Here is a 10,115-nt window from a genome sequence, read left to right on the forward strand (position 1 = left end):
AGAGCAAGAGAGAGAGAGAGAGAGAGTAAGACAATTTGTGCATGCCAGTCGAGGAACCGAACACACTAATCTTTGCTCACCTGCTCAGCAACCTTCAATTTGCGCATGAATCCGGATGTGCGAAACACGTTTGCCAAAGCATCGTACAGGGGTAAGCGGCTTTTCGCGAGCCATACTGAGGCAAGTCAGTGCTCCAATGACGCCGACCAACATTCCGTGTTGATTTGCCGAAGGAGGCTCAAAAGTCAGAAATAAGGTATTAAGGAATTACGACGAAATGCAGCCAGAAAATTAAGAACCACAGTGGCCGACCGAAGAAAGATGGGGTAAGAAACCCCATAGCTTGTTATTTATTTGTTTTTGTTTCTAAACGTGGTAATGAATCATTCCGCTTAGCTTTCATACGGGACACGAAACAAGGGGCCAACCCACGAATCTCTTCTTTCGTAAGTGCTCTTTGCCATTCGCCCGGGGCCTTCTTCGTTATTATTATGTCCAGTATAAGGATTGGTTATGATGCGCTATTATGAAGCCCAAGTTTCTAGCGGCCAGCTAAAAAAAATAGCAAGACGGTTACGAGTGCGTAACGCATAAATTTAAGCGTAAGCAGTGGTTCGGACTGGCCATCTTCGTTCCACATCTCGAGCCAGACGAATCGCTTTGGAGGTCCGAAGGTACGAAGCTAATTATTCTAAATGAAAAGCGTTGGTTCACTATAGCATCTGCTCAGGAATATTTATGCGTCGTCTGCTGAACATGTTCCCACTTTTGCACACGAATCCTCCAAGACATTTGCCGAGAATGACATCCTTGAGAACCTCGAAGTACATTTTCCTCCACGGGTGATAGTAAAGAGTACGAAGTTTGTTTTCTAGCCCCGTGAAATGTCGTCAGACGGGAAAGGTGAAAATTGACATCGTGGCAAACCAGCTTTCTTTCTGTAATTTCTATATAAATTGATTATGCGATGTCATTTGCGCGTTTTCATTAGGCCACAATCTTTTCTTAGAGCGTGAAATATTAGTATATTCGTTTACGCCCGGCGACATGTGTTTTGTTCTGCAGCGAACATATGATTTAAAGGAAAATTGCCCGTCTCGTTAGGCAGCAATTTTTGTTCCAAAGATTCAAGTACCTCATTCTGTCTGATAAGCAAATCAAAGTTTCTTTCATTAATCACTCGTACACAGAATTGTTCGCTAATTATGTCTCAGAGATTGAAAAAAATATGGAATAAATAGAAGGAAAAATATGTCGTTTTAATTTAAAAAAGTGGTATAATGAACATTTTGTCTTGAATTATGAAACGTTTATTGAACAAGCTGTAGACTTTCAAAAAAGCTGCAAATGTGGCGGGCGAATGTTCGCAAAGCCTCTTCGAAATGAGTGACAGACAAAATGAAAACTGACAAATCAACTCACCCCGGCGCCGCCTCCTCTCCCGACGTGCGCTGATGGGAGCAATCGAAGGGCACTGCCTCGTAAGTTCTGGAAACGAAAACGCCAAGTACAAGCTGTTAGAGAAAAATTGACTTCACGAGACTTCGGTGACACTTTGATTCCAATAATTCAATAAATGAAGAAAGCGATTCTCGCAATATCAAAATTGGTGTAATTCTTGTGATTATTTGTGCTGAGCAGACATGACTTCAGTACTACTCAGGCTTAAATTTAGAGATAGCAACGTGTGTCCTAAAGTGAACAATGATGTGAATCAGTGCATCTTCTTTTATTAACTAGGTGGCCATTAGAACTTAAAATGCAGGTAATTTTCACTTCTTAAAGAAACATATGCACCTGGAAAGGTAGAACAAAGCTATTCGCTACAGACGATATTCAGAGGATCCGTTCGAATCGAAAAAGAAAGTCACCGCAAGGTGTATACATTAACGTCAATAGCATGTTATTATAGCATTACACGAAGGTACAACCCGCCGTGGTTGCTCAGTGGCTATGGTGTTGGGCTGCTGAGCAGGAGGTCGCGGGATCGAATCCCGGCCGCGGCGGCCGCATTTCGATGGGGGCGAAATGCGAAAACACCCGTGTACTTAGATTGAGGTGCATGTTAAAGAACCTCAGGTGGTAAAAATTTCCGGAGTCCTCCGCTACGGCGTGCCTCATAATCAGAAAGTGGTTTTGGCACTTAAAACCCCATAACTTATTTTTACACGAAGGTACACTCGTAGTTTCGTGGGCTATATAAACTGCATTAATTATGCGCCCACTAAGAAAACACGCGTAGTGCTGCAAGACCGAGGGATGTTACATGAAGAGAGTTAACTCGCTGGTGCGGCGAAGAGCGACGCAAGCCGGGAGCGCCCATGCTTATCTCAAAGCGAACGTTCCGTGCCGCCGTTCACTTCACCATTGGACTGTGCAGTAACCAAGCAGACCAAGCTACTGTTAACACCGGGCGCCATGGAGGGATTAAGAGAGGTTAGGAGGGAGCGGCACACTACAATTTTGGCATCTATACGTAATAAAAATGCAAACAATGGTTAGTGGTAAAATAGTATAAATATAGGCCTTAAACATATGACGACGAAGTGGCAATTTCTAACGGACAGGTGCGCGATAAGTATGAGATAAAGTAGAGCGGAAAGCGTGCGAAGAAGGCCGATCGCGAGGAGGGTGTTACTAAGAGATACCACGAGTCAAGGGCTCTCTCGTGAGGTCCGGCAGCCATGTACAGGGCTCCCTGCCCGAGGGTCAACGCGCTAATTAGCCCCGAAGAAAAGGAGAGGTGGCGTTGGAGGGGGTTGCCTTGGTGATGCTAGCTGCCAGACGCCAGCTGTCGCTCCCGCCAAAATTATCCCCGACAGAATCGAACACCTTACAGACGAGAGGCTACGCTGCGAGAATTTAGGGAGTCGAAGACACTTGTCTTGCACACGAAACATTGATCTCGCGCTCACCGTTGTGATTTTCAAAGTGATGAACTGTATGCTGATTGAGCGCAAACTTAAAAGAATAACATTCTGCGAAAGACAAGGAATTTGTCCTGTGACTTAATGCTCCTGGTATCGGTTAAACAATATCAGCTCGCTGACTTGGTTAGTCACGGTTAGTGCGCTTCTTTCGACGGGCCCGCAGTATGATAATGCGCATTTATGTATGCAGATTGTTTAATGCGCAGCGATAACGGGACCTATGTAGGCAGCGCTGTTCGCTTGCTTATAGGACGTTGTGTGTGTGTGTGTGTGTGTGTGTGTGTGTGTGTGTGTGTGTGTGTGTGTGTGTGTGTGTGTGTGTGTGTGTGTGTGTGTGTGTGTGTGTGTGTGTGTGTGTGTGTGTGTGTGTGTGTGTGTGTGTGTGTGTGTGTGTGTGTGTGTGCGTGCGTGCGTGCGTGCGTGCGTGCGTGCGTGCGTGCGTGCGTGCGTGCGTGCGTGCGTGCGTGCGCGCGCGCGCGTGCGCGTGCGCGTGCGCGCGTGTGTGTGTGTGTGTGTGTGTGTGTGTGTGTGTGTGTGTGTGTGTGTGTGTGTGTGTGTGTGTGTGTGTGTGTGTGTGTGTGTGTGTGTGTGTGTGTGTGTGTGTGTGTGTGTGTGTGTGTGTGTGTGTGTGTGCGTGCGTGCGTGCGCGCGCGCGCACTGTGGGTAATTGGTGAACGGACGAATGGAATTTAAAAAAAAGGCATTCAGTACTGACTTAAAAAAATGAAGAATGGCAACATTTGGGAACGGGAGATGACATATCATGCTAAAAATCCCGCAAGAAGATCGCCTTGAGAAATAGCAGAAATTCTTCAACGGCTAAGCAAGTAACTCCGTGAAAGTGCCCACGAGAGGACGCGCACAAATGAAGCGTGTCAGGGATGAAAAATTTCAATACCGCCGCATTTCTCACCTTCTTCCCCGTTGTTCTACATTTACACAAAAGTGCAATTTGGGCAGTTGAACGCTTCAGTCAGTTCGCTGAAGTACGGCTCTTTCTCTTGGCGTCATGACAACTGATGTCGTTCGAAAAGGTCACGCCCCCTATACACAGTCCGAGGCGCAATACGAGGGATGCAGTGCCAGGGCTGTATCCGTTAATCAACTGCTCTCGACAACGGATTCCAGCGTGTTCCCCACCATTCCGGAAGCAGTTGTTTTGCTCCTATGTTAGATGTGCGAACGTGGGCGTGCCGTTGTCGACGTTAATTGGATCGCGTGCAGTTTCAGTCGAGAGACAGTGTTCGGAGACGATCGACCGCCCACTCTCGCGCCTTTTTTTTTCGAAGCTCGCTTCACCTCTCCATGAACTAGACGCTGTTGACACTCCGTAATCACGGCAACTCGTTCGAGTGATGAGTCCGGAGCAAAGTGAGAACCTGAAACCTTCAGCGAGGGATAGAAGCGAAAAGGAAACGTTGAAGCGATGACAACCACTTCGGACTTCCGGGTAGTAAGTACTAACGGGTACATGTAATCAACACGACGCAGTACTTTGCAATACAGGCGCCACTTCCCTCTCCCCCCTTCCCCTTTCCCGCACACCTGGTCAGGCGCTTTTTTATACTGCGATGGAAGCGCCGCAAATATCCGTTTGCTCCAAGCCAATGTAACCAAAACATCTTAGTGTTCCATTTCTCTGCGACGGGTGACGAAAAAACAACAGCAAAATAACTGGAAGCAATAGACTAGGGAGGACAGGACATGAACTAGTGCTGGAAAGGCGGCGTTAAAAAGCTGAGCCAGATAAAACGTTTTTATGAAACGCAGAACAATACAAAGGGGGGGGGGGGGGGGAGCCACGCTTCCCGACGGTTGTTTTCTTTAAAGATGTAGACATCGCGGCTGAGAGTGACGACTCAGAGTCACTGTTTACATAGATTCAAGACGCCGCCGCCGAAGACAACAACAACAACAACATAACAACAATAACGACAAACAACCACAACAACAACAACAACGTGGTCGACGATGACGACTACAATGAAGTGGACGACGGGTCTAAATTTTCCCACTAACTACTTCCGCTGTCACCAAATTGTCCCCAAGTCCTCCACTACGTCAAACGACCGCTCGACCGCGATATCAGAGCTCCAGGTGTGGGATCTCTTTGGACTTGGCACACCAGCCGCTGACGATGCGCTAGGGTAGTGGTGACCGGGATGCGCGGGTATTCGGTCCGGATCACGTGTACGCGACGGGAAGAGAAAAGAAGGAGGAGACCGCGGCACTACGAAGGAGGGCGGAAAAGTGTGCGTGAACTCCTGTCAGTGTGTGCCCGCATAAACACGGCCGCGGGAGCTCTGAGGAACGGCGGTGGGGCCCCTGATCGATTTCCAAAGAGCGTCCTCCGCTCTTGCCGCAAAACGCACCTTCTCCTCCGAAGTCTATACCCGCGGTCGTGCAACTGCTCCGGCGTTGCTATATAGCAAAGATGCCGCCCCTCCTCCCTCCCGCGTCGTTCCCCATACGAAGAACGCAAAGGAGAAATCGATGAGGTGGGCGCAGCCCCCGGGCGAACGGGGAGGACCGGGAAGGGCCGTCGGGAAGGGCCGTCGTCGATCGGTCGTCGACGGTTGATCAAAGAGGGTGGCGGACGACGACGGGAGTAGAGAACCGTATGACGCACGTCGATCGGTTGTAGCGTCGACCACCGGACGATGAGGCAATCGGGGCTGACATATGGTACGCCGCACACTTTTGAGCAAATAATAAAGCGAGAGGGGGAAGGAAAGATGATATAGGCAAGTGAAGAGAAACTCCGCGAGGGCCGCAGGGGAGGCTCTGCAATCACCCTTGCGGCACGTATGTGTCGTTCTTGCTGTCCTGTATCTTCTTCCCCTTCGCTTCGTTTTTTTCTTTTTCTTTTTTTTTTTGCATTAGAAGGTATCTCGTCGTGGCGAATGCCACGTCTCTGATTGCGTGGCAAGGCAGTCGATTCTCTGCAGAACGCTCGGTCTAAGGGCACGTCTGAAGAGAGCGAGGAATTCCCGTAAGGCGAGATTGAGTTACGTAAATCGAAGAGCCGCTGCACAGTCAAGATTCTTCATAGGAGTTGGTGCCGTCACTCGCTGCCCGAGATTCTATTCCGACGTATTTGCCCTTTCGGCTGCTCGTTCGTGTCTCGTTTCCTGGCGAGATCATTTCGTGACTTCTTGAGCTAGCAGGCACAGGTTTCGCTTCGAAAAGGAACGTATATAGTTAGGTTCTGGCCCAACTTGACCGTCTCGAAACGCAATACCGAATCTTGAGAAAGAACCTTTTATCGCCCCATTTTCTTCAGCTTCTTTTTTTTATATTCTGGTGGAACGCGGTTTTACCTCGGAGCGCTCGGAATATCAGAATGCTCGAATGCACTCCTCGCCAATCACAGCCTCAATTTTACAGAAAGCAACGCTCGAATCAAGTGCCCATACAATAGAAATGAGCAGAAGAAACGCCAGTTTGCTATCGTTTAAACTCTTTCACGAGTGGCAGTTACCACAAATAGCCACTTTGGTTCGGTAATAACTTTATCGAATTCTCCAGCAGGTCTCTGACGACCCGGCCTCAGGTCTCCCACGACCGGACGTCGAGATCTTGGCTCAGTTCCCCTCGCAGGCCTGCTGGACTGCCCAGAGTTGGTCGCCAAGGGCGGCGTTTCTCAGAGCGGTGGCCAAGCCCAGCGATAGGGTCTCGGAGTTTGACTCGTTTTGGGGTTGGGCGTTACATTACCATAGCACGCGTTTGAGTGTAGCTGTGTCCTGTTTGCGCATCTTACACGTGTTGTTGTTGTGTGTGTACTTCAGGGAATATTGGCTTGAGATGAAACGGGTTCGGGAAGGTATTTTCTTGTAGTTGGCATAGGGCCACCCCTTGTGCCTTGTTTAGGTCTTTGTGTGGTGGTGGCAATGTTCTTCTGGCTTGTTGGTACGTCTTTGTGATGTCGTTGTATCTGGTCAGTCTGTCTCATTCGGCTCGGGGTCTTCCCGAGAGGTGCGGTTATAGTGGTTTGATTATAGTGGTTCACTTTTTCTTGTTTTGTTTTGTTCGTTTTTAGCGTGCATGGTTCTGGGATTATATATAGTATTTACCGCTTATGTATGATACTCTCGCTATTTTGTTTGTATAAGACTGCTAATTATTGCAATACATTTCTTGTATTGGACCCATTACTAGCCGTTTTAGGCTATGGGACCAAATATCTTTGTACGCACATTTCATACTAGTGTGTAATAAAACTCCCTTTTCATTTGATTTGATTTGATTACGCGCAAGGTACGGCGTGCCTCCGCTTCTTCTTGCCGCTTGCTGTTTGCCGTGCAACACCAGTCATGTTCGTGTCGAACCCTTGGTCGAGAACCATAAAAAACCTTTTAGAACGTTTACGATCATGTGTAAGTACGTACATCAGATTCTGCGTGGCATTCCTGTGCGGTCTGTCAATGGCGACTGCCAGCCGCGCTGCCGCTGTTATTTTTCTGCAACGGGCATAAGTTCGCCTAATAAAGCTAGTTCTTGAAAAGTGTTGGCAACACTGTCACCGTGTCAGTACCACCCCCTAGGCGTGACAGCACCGCGAAGAAGCGGAAAGACTTGCCCACCACTGACGATAAGTTTCGTCGATATTGGGTAGGGTAACGTTACTAAAATATTTCTCTTATTATAGTTCGCAATATAGTATTGCAACACATTTTTCGACATTACTTCGTTGATCTACTCACTACGAATGCGTTGGTCTAGTAATCTTTGGTGAAAAAATTATTTTTCAGATGTGGAAACGAGAGAAGGTAGACTACATGAAAAGCTGCTATCCCAAGTTCCTAACTCGAGCAACAATAAAAAAAAAGCATAAAAGCAAGAAGCAAGCATAAACAAGCGTTATGCATACACGAACAAACGATAAGCACAAGAAAGAATGTGTCTGCGAGCAAAAGCACCGAAAGCACAGTCCAGTACCTATAAGACGGTATACCCCATTGCCCATGAGTGAGAGAGTCCACACAAGACTTTTAAAGCGTAAACATACAAAGACAAAACAGCTGCGACGCAAGCGCGTTAAAAGGAACGGTAATGCAGGAAATACAAGGCCCCTAATGTCACTCATAGGCCGTACACAAGATTGCCGTCCACCAGAAACTAGCAAATAGCACTCGCGCACGCCCCATGGTTATTGAGGCACGACCAAGCCCTCTTTGCGGGCTGCGAGAGGACGTCTGTCAAGGATGCTTAAATGGTCACGCAGACGAACCGACGTTTGGCCATACTGAGGAGAGGCTAATGATAGTCTGCTCCACGGAAGGAAGGAAGGAAAAATTGGAGAAGGAAGGCAGGGAGGTCAACCAGTTTAGCCTAACCGGTTTGCTACCCTACACATGGGAGCGGGATGGGGGGGATGAAAGATGGGGAGAAGAGATAGAGGGCACACACATCGTTGGTTACAGTCTGTCACTCTTGCGCGGTACGTGACATCACTGTCACAGCCGCTTGTCCAAGCCCGTCTCCTTCAAACCGAAGTAGTCCCTTGGTCGCCTTCAGCTGCGATGTCTTCTGTCGGCGATATGTGAAAATGGTTGCAACTGACAATGGTATATTGTCAAGGCGCGCTAGAACGGGCGCCATGGACTGTCTCTGAACACTATATTCAGGACAGTCGCACAGGATGTGTTCCAGCGTCTCCTCGCAAAGACAGGCATTGCAGAGAGCGTTGTCGGTCATTCCAATGCGAAACGAGTAAGATTTCGTGAAGGCCACCCCTAGTCAGAAGCGATAAAGCAGGGTGGCCTCACTTCGGCGGAGTCCAGTTGGCATACAGAGATGCATTAAGGAGGGCAGGTCGTGTTGACGACTGCTCCGGTTGGTCTGGCTGCTTGGTGTGCACCATAGAGAGAGCGCGATCTCCCGTGCAAGCACTTGAAGTCTGCTGGCTGCGTCGGACCGTGAAAGTGGTATGGCCTCTTCCTGTGTGTCTTCAAGAGCTCCATGGAATTACCACAGAAACTGCAGTACCGGGACCTTCGTCTTATGGCGCGGCACAGGAAGTGCTGCGTGAAGGATACATGTATAAGGGTAAACGATGGAGGAACGGGTCGAACGCGCGGTCAGTCTTTTTGGTTCGGTGAAAACCAGGGGAATGGGCGAACTATGCACAGAAGTGAGGACTTCTGCTGTTCGTCTAGCCACGCGTCTTTGCGATGTTTGTGCCACAGAGTGCGGCGGAGATTCTTCGCGTCTGGTAAAGAAAATGCCAAGGGTGTCATAGCACGTGACGTGTGCGTGTCAGTGTAGCTAATGTGCGTGCTACTTCATTTTCTGCGAGTCCAACGTGGGATTTGAGGTGTTTTAGCCTCGCACTGCCACTGGGTTCTTGGCCTTTCCACCATAGCGGGTTGGGCCACTTCGCCTGGGACAAATCAACCATGCGATGAAATACTTGCCGATATTCTTGCGTGCGCTTTCTTTTTTTCCGAATGTTTTGTAGCAAATCTCTGTTGTAGCGCATCTCCATTGCCACATATGTACTTCGACGTTCATTTTCTTTTTCTTTGTTTTGTACAGCCTGCGTTATAACTCATTTAACCGTTCTATTTCTTTCTTCCTAAAGGTAATGTCCAGCACACATGGAGTTTATGGCGTTTTTCCGCCTTCTAAATCGCTTCCAGCGCATGCAGTCTGTAAAAGCAAGGCTTTTGTTACCGAGCGGTAGCGGCCGCTGGGTCGTGTATTTTGACACCACCTATTTGTCACCGCTCTATACTTAATTCTGTGACCGTCTTTGAATGTTGTAGCGCGTAGCATCGCGTTATTGTGGAAATTTTTCTCAAACTTTTTTTCCACTTTTTACTCCCATTACCCCGTTCTCCAGCACAGGGTATCCAGCCGCTACTTACACTGGCTAACTTCCCTGTCTTTCCTCCCGTTTTGGCTCTCTCTTTCAATAAAGTTTCGCTTGAAGTACAGATATGCCAACAAGTGTATTGAATTCGCCGTTCTTGTTTAGCACATAAACTAACAAGGAATGTTGAAAGCAACCTTAGGCCGTCCTTCTCTAAATTTTTTCAATGCCGGTTACTAACGAACTATTCATAACAAGCACTAATTTTCGGGGATAGTAAAGAAATATTGCATGGTAACTTGAAAATACTCGTGACTATCTGAGCTTCTCAATGAGCCGTCTGTCGACTCCCAAATGAAGGACGTCAAGCG

The sequence above is a fragment of the Dermacentor andersoni genome, chromosome 7 (genome assembly GCF_023375885.2).
Source record: "Dermacentor andersoni chromosome 7, qqDerAnde1_hic_scaffold, whole genome shotgun sequence".
Taxonomy (NCBI): domain Eukaryota; kingdom Metazoa; phylum Arthropoda; class Arachnida; order Ixodida; family Ixodidae; genus Dermacentor; species Dermacentor andersoni.